This window comes from Amphiprion ocellaris, chromosome 10 (genome assembly GCF_022539595.1).
Source record: "Amphiprion ocellaris isolate individual 3 ecotype Okinawa chromosome 10, ASM2253959v1, whole genome shotgun sequence".
In the NCBI taxonomy this organism is placed as follows: domain Eukaryota; kingdom Metazoa; phylum Chordata; class Actinopteri; family Pomacentridae; genus Amphiprion; species Amphiprion ocellaris.
In genome coordinates, this window is record NC_072775.1 from 15,774,044 (window position 1) to 15,785,130 (window position 11,087).

An 11,087-nucleotide genomic window follows, 5' to 3' on the forward strand; every position below is an offset into this window, starting at 1 on the left:
AGGTCACGAGTCAACATAAGCACAGAGGCTAAGCACAGCTGCATTCAACCTCTGATACACAGATCTCCCCGAGGATTCCGTCATTTAGTGAGAGTTACCACCATTTAGTCAAACCACAGATGTAATGCCTGTGAACAGAAAATGGTAAGTAATAATGACAGATTTTATCACTAAAAAACTCTTCATATAATTCATACGATTTTCCTGCACTTTTTTTCCCCCAGTTTAATCAATTCATTTGATAAGTACAAATTATTTAGGCTCCTTTATTGAAAAAAAAGACAAATTAATATATCAAACATATTCATTTCAGAGCTGCACTTCATTTGGGTGAAACAAAGGATAATACTTCTCATTACCGTCTTTCTTTTATCATTTATCGGCATGTGTGTGCTGCTCACCGATGCTGCGCTGGAGGAGAAGAGTGAAGCTCTTAGAAACAAGATGGAGGAGGAACGTGGTGGGTGGAGGAGGGGGACGAGCTCATTATGGCACTGTGCATTCCAGAAAGTGAGAGATCAGCCTGGAGGCCCTCAGCAGCTGACAGCAGCTGCATTTCCCAGCCTTGTGAGAGCGGCACTGCTGGTGGAGACGGTAAGTGGAGGGGACAGTAGAAAGGGAGGCAAGGTTGGGAATGGGATGGAGACGTCCAGAGGGACTTCGTTATCATTTGGTATTCCTCTTCTCCTTTCATCGCGTCGGATAATGCGTCACATGTGGGTGAAGTGGGAATAGGGAGGCACCGTGTCAAGGGAAAGGGGCGCTTGATCGAGTACGAAGAGATCTTGTTCTGCACATGCACTTCTGAAGTGCATTGAAGGCACCACTCCTCCTACCTGCTCTCAGCCCTTGTTCTTTCAGGCTTTTTGAGCTACCGCAAGCATCTTATTTGGAACAATTAAAGCTTCACTCTCAATGCCGGAAGCTTTGAGTGCACACAACTGAAGAGTTTGAAAACCTTTAATAATGCACAAAACGTATAATAGATTGCTATGAAAAAGCATGAGGTTTTGTTGAGTTAATTGCTACAGTATGCCTATCAGAATATCATGCCAGGAAGGCAAGCGTTCTACCAACTGAAAATTTTCTGGTCGATAAATTTCTTGCCAAGACATGAGCACAGACTCCATGGCAGTCGATTTAACCCATTAATTCTGCTTTTTGGTCACCACTAATCCTTCCACTTTTCTTTGGCATAAGCGACTAGAGGAAAGGTGAAAGGTTTCCAAGTGAGAGACCAACTGACAGAGAACATTCAGATGGATGCATGTCTATAGCAATTACACGAACCAAGACTGTGTGTCTGTTTTGGCTGTTACTGTGCGCTGAAGCTGTTGTGTCCCTCTCCACTGTCTTTAACAACCGATCGACTCTCCCCTGAGAGCCACTTAGTCTGTCCTCCATCCAGCCTCTTGAGTTACAGCTCACCCACACACATGCTTCCATCAGAGGAGCTGCCATCTGGGCACACATACACACACCAGCATGCACACCCATAAGAGCTAACAAACACACACGGAGGCACTCGAAATCGCACACGTATATGTACACACATGAACGCAGCATTGTATACAGCACTGACCCTCACAGGTCAGTGACAGCTTCTCAGGTTCGTCATGAATCATTTTTTTCCATGCTAACTCTACATGGTGATTACAGCAATCGTTAGATTCTACTGGCATTTGTTAAGTGGGTAAAATAACAGGTGTTATTCAGCATACACCTTTAGTCTCTCTCCTGCCATACTGTGATAATTACTTATGTAAGAATTATGACATTTTTTCTAGGAAGTCTGGTTGTTTTAAAGGGGTCACCTCTGTGTAAAGTGTCTGTGTTGTTACAGCGTTGTTGTGTTCTACAGTATTTTTACACTGTTTCCGTGTTAAGTTGGATCGGCCTTGAGCTTTGCTTTGTGCTTTGATGTCCCATTGCAAAACATTGTGGAAAAAACCCTGCTGCTTCCTTGTTTGTCTGTTTTTTTCTCCAAATATTAGCATTTTCTTATTTATTATTTGATAGTTGAAAGTAAAGAAATGGGAGTGAAATAGAGATGGAGAGTAACAGCCATTCAGAGTCCCTGTCAGACATTTCCAGTGGCATAGCAGTAAATGGTCAGAGCCTGTATATACAGATTGTTGAACTCTCCATGATGTTACGTATAGGTTTCTCAAAGAGGGATGTGTTGGCTCCCGCTGTCACCATCTTAACTCAGAGCAACTACACCATCAATTATGCATAATTATGAGCTTTAGTACAATTTAAACACGTTATTTATATTCACCCCTTGTACAGTTGTCTCAAATAGTGAAATCAGTGCCAAAATTTGACCGTAAATATGTTTATTCTAGCTGTAAATTTGGGCATTTTAACATAAGGATCAATCTGGATTGACTCATTTTTTTTTAGCAATCCTCATGTGGTCATTTGAGGAATTGCACTTCAGTGTTGGCTTCCTTTTTCAACCCTGGAGGGCACCACTTGTTCACGATCAGTTCTTTAACCATAAATTCACCAAGTGCCAGTTTCTGTAAAGCTGTTACCACCACTACATTCACTTTATCATACTGTTTCTAATCTTTCTCTGACATAAGAGTATGAGAAATAGGAACTAAGTACTAGAGGTAGCCACAATACTTGGAGCAAGATCTCTAATATGAAAGTTTTAAACTCTTTGACTGTTTTTTGTTGTTTTTTTTCAAATCACAACTGTCTAAAATGAAGTACATGTGACAAATCCTTTAGTCTGTATGCCCATCACAAAGTCGAATGTGTATATATTGCCCATGGAGCTCTGCAACAGCCAGTTAGCGGTGTCACGTAAAGTATGACTGTGCAGCGTGTATCCCTCTTCACCAAGCATGAATACCATTATACCAGCTGAAGTGCATCTATGGAATGTAGCTCTCAATGCAGTGAGCATCTGTTAAGATGGCAGGTGTTGGTTAAGAGCAGTAATCACAGCCATTATCCAATGTTTGACTGCTCTGCATAATTCTGATTCACATGAATCACTACTCTGTAGGGCTCGGCCATAGAAAATAGGCTTTAGTGGTTGCCGAGACTGTGGAGGAAAATCATTTCATAATACAGCCAGGGAAAGTTTTAATTAGTCATCTGCAGCCATGGTAATACAGCTACATATTGCAAAGAAGAAGAGAAACCTGTAGTAAATGTATGTCTTCATCCCAACACTTTATCTTCATTTGAGAGAGGTCAGCATTGTCTCTTGTTAGCTGCTTTCTTGCTTCCCTCTGTGATGACCGTCAGGTAAAGGGCATTGCAGAGTTTCTATACAAGAACAACACAGTTTAACTTCTGGACTTACCCATCTTGATATCAGAGGGCCTTTCAATAATACAACAATCTAGCGGGGTTTCCACTTCCATTTTGAGGGTTAGATGTGATAAAACACTGTGACATGTCTCTTTACACATCAGGGAAGGAGACAAAGAGAGGGAAAGCTTGTAGCTTCAGGCATGGCGTGCTGCGTGCACAGCTATGGCTAGAAACATGGAGAGATGTCAGCAGATCAGATGTGCTTTGGCAGCCAAGGTTATGAGTTATGAAGTTGATATTAGAGAGATGAGAGCAACGAGTGGGGAGTGTATGACCTTCATCACTCACAGTCCATTCATTCTTGTCCTCCTGCCTCTCTCACTCTCTGTCTCTCTCTTTCTCTCTCCTGAAAGCCATGAAGCAAAGGAGCCCTTTTTGTCTGAACTCTCTAATTAGGAAGACCTTGACGTGCAGATCTCATCCATTGCTCCTCCTCATTTTGGTGGGAAAATATTTCATTGATTTTTGCAGCAATCGAAGACGGGTGGAGCTCAGAAGGGCTCTTTGTAGGATTAGACTCTGCGGGGGGTTTCTGCGACGGGTGGGGAAACGGTGAGGTTGTGCATATGTGTGTGTGTGGATAGGGGTGTAACATCCGTCCTCATAACCCCTGCCTCCTCTCACCCTCCGAATGAGCCAATTACGACTGTGATCCCATGTAGCTCACCTTTTCCTCCAGCTCCCATTGTTACCTCCATGCCTGCTGTACAACTTCTAATTTTTTTCCTTTCTTATTGTGGTTATAAATCTGTCTCTTCCTATGAGATGCTAAACAGTAAAGTGAGACTAAGACTGGTTAAGTGGGGTTTACAGTTTCAGTCATTTTCTAAGCTCTTACGGTAAAAAGAGGGGACCATCTCGAGCCAGCTGCTGTCGTTTTCTCAGCGGAGTACACAGCAATCACCTGTTTCTGTCTTTTTCTCCCCCACTCTCCTCCTCCTGTCACTCTAGACTGTCTCTAAATTATGCTTTACCCCTGCAGGTGCCAACGTCTTTCTGAAATGATTATTCCTACCACACAGAAGATTGCTTTTGGTAATTATATGTATCATAATTAAATTTGATGAACTCCTCTGAGACATAAAATCTCATTTGACCCAGGTGCTGGATTTCTCTTCCTTTACACAAAAAGGAGAAATGTCTTCTACCATTAAGAGAGATATACTTTGAATCCCAAAACTGACATCTTGATCAAGCAAAAGCAGTATTTCCACATTTACTGAATTCGCTCAGTTCCGCCAATAAGTTAATTATTGAACAAGTGAAATGCAAATTCTAGTCTGTTGCAGTGGAGCATGTTCAGCAGGATTACATTGTCCTGCAGTTACCAAAGCTGTGGCTTTTGATGCAGGGAAAATAAGCTGAAATATCAATAACTATTCAGCCACACCACACATGGCTGCATCAGAGTGCTTGAGATGTGACTACCACTCTTCATAGAGACAGACAGAGGGTGCACATTGACAGATTTTTCTCATTCGAGTGAATCTTTTTTGTTTTTCCCTCAAAAACTGGGTGGTAGACACATCAGCTATGAAATTCACATAAACAGATAGTTCCACTTCCAGAGCTTCTTGAATTCTGCTTGTGAACGCCCTGGAGACTCAGTCTCTCCTGTATTTTTCCACTCCCTTTATGTGAATAGCATCCTATTAGGAATATGTGTGTGCAATAGAAGGAAAGTTGTGTGGATCAGATGCTATCATGGAGATATGTCAACATTATCACACATTTCCAGTCTATTTATTTCATGTTATTCTGGTTCTTTCTTGTGTAGTTTTCCAGTTTTTGCTCCTGTCCTTGCATACATTGACAAACGTACTGTATATGATGAGGGAAGTGTGGGAATGGCCAGAGTTATGACATCTTGAACCAAATGAACAACCAATGGGAGATTTAGGACCCCTTTGTAAGAAAGTTCTCACGATGACTATAATAAAAAGCACCAAAGAAGAGAACATGCTGTGTTTTATGTGTTTTATCCAAGCAGTGGAGTTACTTTTAGAATTCATACAAACAAGCATTGAAGTTGCTCTGCTGGCTCATATTTTTCCCTTCCTCATCCATCTTTAAACTATATTTTGTTATTTGTAAAATAAGGTGCACCAGAAAACAACACAGGCCTCTACAAAAGCAGTTTGTGCTTTGGACTTTTCCTAGGCTCCCAAGATCACTGTAAATATGCAGACAGCTTATGGAGGCCCTGCAGTCAGCAAGCGCTGAGATTAAATTTAGGCCTTGGACAATCTCGCTAGACGAACAACCATCCACCGAGGATAGACACAACTCAAGTCATGTTATGCTTGCTGTGTTTTGCAAATAAACATTTATTTAAAAAATTGCACAGGCACACACATACACAGGTAAATACAGATATTTAGAGCCAGGACAAGGCTTTGAGAAATGCTTACTTTCACTTCTTCTCTGTCTGTGAGGACTTTCTCTATCTCCGTGCCATCATCTCTGTCCCATGGTTCACTTTGTTCCTCCGCTGTCCTTCACTCAGTATTCACACCAAGCTTTCTGCTCTCACAGTCAGATCTGCACCACTGGATGGATTGCTTCTCTCCCCCCCCAAACTCTCTCCCCATTCTCTCTGCAGGAGTTCCCTGCTGCGCACCAATCCCTTTCTCGCAGGTGATTGCTCAGGGAATATTGATTAAGGCAAAGATTTGCTGCTGAGAAGTCACTTTTCAAACTTCCTGTGACTTTAATGTGAAATAAAGTGACCCGACTCCCTCGCCAGTGATAAACACCCTGTTATAGATGAAGTATACTTTAAAGAGAACGCTCTCTGTACTCATCTCCGTCTTCATCTCCTTGGCTTTTTGTCAGCCTCAATCTGTCTATCCCATCTCATTTCTCTTCCACACATACACGCGCAAGGCGGCTTTCACGCTTAATGTAATGTAGTGCTCCTTGTCAGGGGTGCAGTATCTTCCTCTATCTCTCTAATTGCTCTGATTAAAGTGACAAACAGGCTCATTTAAGCTAAAGGCGTAGGGGAAGGATGCCATAAAGAATGTCACCATATCAATGGTCATTACATCTCTTTAACTATTAGTGGAGCACTACAAGCGTAATTAAGCCGTCCACATGACCTTGAGTTGTCTCCTGAGCAATTAGATATCTCCGGTGAATCGTGCGTTTGTATTTGTGAAGGTTACTGTTCCATTCCATTTCAATACTTCAAACCTGGGTCTGGAAGGCCATCGATTCTAAAGGTTAAGAAATATACAAACGCACCAGTATAATTACTGAGATGAGATCTGGAAACACGGTAACATTATAACGTAGTCGAACAGCATGAGGAACAAACATTCAGAGCACTCAGGCAGGTTGGGCACAAGTTAGCGCCCTTCTTTTAGATTATTAGAGCCCCTTTATGCTGAGATAAAACGTGAATGCACCTGTAGTTTTAACTGTAAGCTCTAGTTGCATACAAAAACTGTGTGCATGCACAGCTATGATAAATGTGGGAATCATAGCTGAAGCCAAGAACTGAATTGTCAGCTTAATGGGGAAATGAGGAAGCTAATATGTCATGGCATGTTTCTACTTACTGGTAAATCTGTGCAATATTAATGCTTTTCTATCAGTATTTCTACTCTGTGCTACGAATTTGGACAATCTGAACTAGTACTTGAGCATATTTTATTTTTTCTACTGATATTTCTTAGGGGCTGCATAGTGGCTTGGTGGTTAGCACTTTTGCTTTGCAGCTAGAAGATCCCCCGGTTTGCGTCCCGGCAATGTTCCCTCTAATTTTTCATGAGTGTGAGCAAACACACAAACTCCCTGAGCGTTCCTTGGACCACTGTGAGCAACATCAGACGTGTGCACTGTGGTCACACCAGCATCACATCCATTCAAGTTACATGGTTCATTAAAAGAATCAATTACAGCATTTACATTTCTGTTAAAACACTTTGTCAACAGGAGCCAGTTGAAGGCTGCAGTGATTTTAGTGACACCACAATGTATAAGAGTGAAGTTACTGAATATTTGTCTCTCTTTACTGTTGCAGCGGTTTTGCAAATTGCAGACGGACCCTGTTCACTCCATAGACACCAATGTTATTCCTGTAGCTTGAAAGACAGCTACTTTTGATAAAACTGGGCTTGTAGCACATTGTCTGCCTTGCAACAATGGGAAAGAGGCACCGTTTATGTTTTGACAACCTATATCTAATGAGTTATTGATGCTGGAAGTCCGAATCTGTGAATATCTTTCCAACTTTACTGAACTTGGGGCCACTACCACCTAAGGAGTGATATATTTAATTTTGAAAAAAACATTTAGCCATACTTAAAGCTTTAAGTGCTTTATTAACACGGAACTAAAAATTTTGTATTGTTTTATTATCACAGGTTCTGTCTGAAAAGAGGTGGCATCATTTTAAACAGTGAAATCAAACTAATAAAATGTAATGACCAACCAGTGAGCAAGACTGGATTCTGCAAAAACATAAACAACTTTTTAAAAAATCTAAATCTTATCTTAACACAGTTAATGTATTAACTTATTTTTGTGTGTATGCATGTATTTATTGATTTATTTAGTACTGTTAACATATCAGAGTTCTGAGTGAATTTTTCTTAAGATAGGCAAAGGCCATTTATTGATTACATATAGGCTGTTAAATGTTTATTAAAAACTAAAAAGCATTTTTAAAAAAACAACTTAGGTATTTATTGAGTCACTAAAATACTGTAGAGTACAGACCACATCAGCATGATTATAAGCATCCTCTGGTAAATTAACAACCAGATACTGATGTCTCTCACCATATGGACTTCAGGAGATGACTGGGGGATGATAAACTGTGACCTACTGGTTGGGTTCTCTCTGTTCTCATGTTTCTTACATGTTTGTCCCCTGACAGCCGGGTCCTAATGTTTTTTGAGCAACACACCATACTATGACGTTTTTACAATGATGGTTCTACTATGGAACCAGTTTGACATGTTCAGGTGTTCTTTGTGTGAAAACTCAGAGATTTCAAGTATCAGAAGGTGGTTTTCAACTTTCTTTGTTAACTTTCTGCTTCAACTTTAAACTAAATTTCCTTCACTAACCCAGCCCTCTGGACTTCCAGGAAGCTGTGTTCCTATTGGCTGTCCAGGTGGCTGCTTGGTGTTATCAGGAACACCTGAGCAGGTCAGTGTCTTCCTGCTTTATGTAGCTGCAGTCAAACATTTCCTCTGCTTCTCACCAGTGAACCGGGTTTGGTTCTGTTGCTGTAGTTTGTTCTTTAGGCGTTGGCTTGCAGCTTCCAGCAGTAAAATAGACTTTAATGTGTTTCTTGGTGTGTTTTAGGGCTTTGTACTGGATAGTTGTCTTGGTAAATGTGGTTCTTGAGCCACAGTTAGCACATGGTACTAATGTGTGCAGTGATTAGTGGATTTGGTACAGCTGAGTTGTGTCTTTATCTTGGCTGTAGTGAGTCTTCAGAGGTTTTTGGTCAGACACATTCTGTATTCTTGTTTGTGAACCAACGTTGGTTGTCCAGAAGGTAAGAGTTCCTGTCCTGATTCTCTGTTCTCAGAGGTTCTCTGGTAGGCTGCAGGAGACTTTAGCATTTGGGTTGTACTAGTTTGGTTTTTGTATGGTTTCATTTGGACGACTATCTTGAGGCCCCTCCATGTGGTTTAGTGAGGTTTTCTGCAACAGTTCTACAAAGCAACCTGCAGCAGAAGAGACTTTGAGAGTTTTTAGGAAGTTCTGGAGACCAGACTTTAGAGCAGCAGAAACATTTGTCAGCAGTTTGAGCAGGAGAAGGTGAGCTTCAGAGTAGAAATGAGACGGAAACTTTCTTGACCCGTGTGGTGAGGTCCTGTACCAAGAGTTTGAGCAGGTTGTAAAGAGTCTGTAGTTCTTTGGTCTGAAAGCACAAGAAGAGTCGACTCATTAAAGGAGAAAATAGGAGATATTGTTGGTTCTTCTGTCGCTCTGCAGTTTCCTTAGACTGAATATCAAGTTTATATTTTAAATGATTTCCCATGTGAGCCCAAGAAGATTTCAATAAACTCCATCCATCCCCTGGACACAACATATTTTATTACCATGTTAAATCCTTTTTTTATTTTTTTGGATTTTAGCATAGTTTTTTCTCTTTGCTTGTTTAGTTTTGTAATCTGTGTGAAAGGTGCTAAACAAATAAAGTTGAATTGATAAACTGAATAATTGACCAACTCATGATTGTGACTACAGAAGTATTTTCATTGTGATTTAAGGGTTTGTGTCATTTTTAAGGTTGGGGTTAAAATCTTGACAGGAAAAAAAAGATTAAAGAAATAAACTACAGCAAAAAAGCAATTAAATCAAAGGAAAAAAACATTTAATAAAACTTTTAAAAAGAAAATTAAACATTAAATACAATTCAATTATATTAGACAAAATGTTTAATTAGATAATTAAACAGAAGATGCAAAGCATGTAATTATGAAATTAAACAAAAATATTAAACATTAAAGATGAAATATTTTAGATAATTAAACATTTAAAAAATACAATTAAACAAGAATATTACACATTTTGAAAAATATAAAACATTTAATTAGATTATTAAACCTTTAAAAGTCAACATTTAATTAAAAAATTAAATGTTGAATTAGAAAATTAAATCTTAAAGACAATAAAACTTTAAATAGGAATTAAACAGAAAATACAATGAAGCATTAAAAAAGAAAATTAAACATTAAAAGGTGGTAAAACATTTAAAAAGAAAAACCTGAACAAAGATTTAATCAAAAAATTAAACATTGGGAAAGAAAATTTTTCAAACAAGCCGATAAAACATTTGAAAAAACAACAATTAAACATTAAAAAGACAAAACATTTCGAAATCAGATCAGACATTAGAAAAGAATAAAAGGTGAGAAAAGAGCAAAACTAAACATTTAAGAAGAATCAAACTAAAGACAAAACATTTGAAAAGACACCAGTTAGACTTTAAAAGATCAAATTAAACAGAAAAGACAATAAAACGATCAAAAAGAGCAAAAACAGATAAAGGTCTTACAGCGTTTTCTAGTCTGAAATGAAAACATCAAGTTGTTTCTTCAAACATTTCCTCTTTCTATGTTCTTGGTTTGATTGTGGACAGATTTACTAAGAACTCATTTCAGAAAACTGTTTTCCAGAAAAAGTCTACTAGTAGTTGAAGGCATCGATCAAACTAATGTTACCTTCTGATCTCCACAAACTTTACTGTTCAGTGAAGAGAATCAAAGTTTGTTCAGGATTTCTAAATAACCCACAGATGAAGGTCTGAGAAGAACTCGGATGGATGGTCTAAATGTGAAATCAAGACTCATGGTCACAAGTTTTAAGGCTTCTGTTAACCAGAAAGTTCAAACTAACAGAGAAGTACTGAGAAACTTTTAAAATTTCAGTCCTCAGACTGTCTAAAGGTTCAAACTAACAGAGAAGTACTGAGAATCTTTTAAGATTTCAGTCCTCAGACTGTCTGAAGGTTCAAACGAACAGAGAACTACTCAGGAACTTAGAAGATATCAGTCCTTGGACTGTCTGAAAGTTAAATCTAACAGAGATCTGCTGTGGGATTTCAGTCCTCAGACTGTCTGAAGGTTCAAACTAACAGAGAACTACTGTGGGACTTATAAAATTTCAGCCCTCAGACTGTGTGAAAGCTCAGGTCCTGAGGACTCGGGAGGTGTGGAGGCTTTGGAAAGTCTTGGAACTGAGGGTTCAACCCTCCAGCACAAAGGCTGAAGTCCAACCTCCTG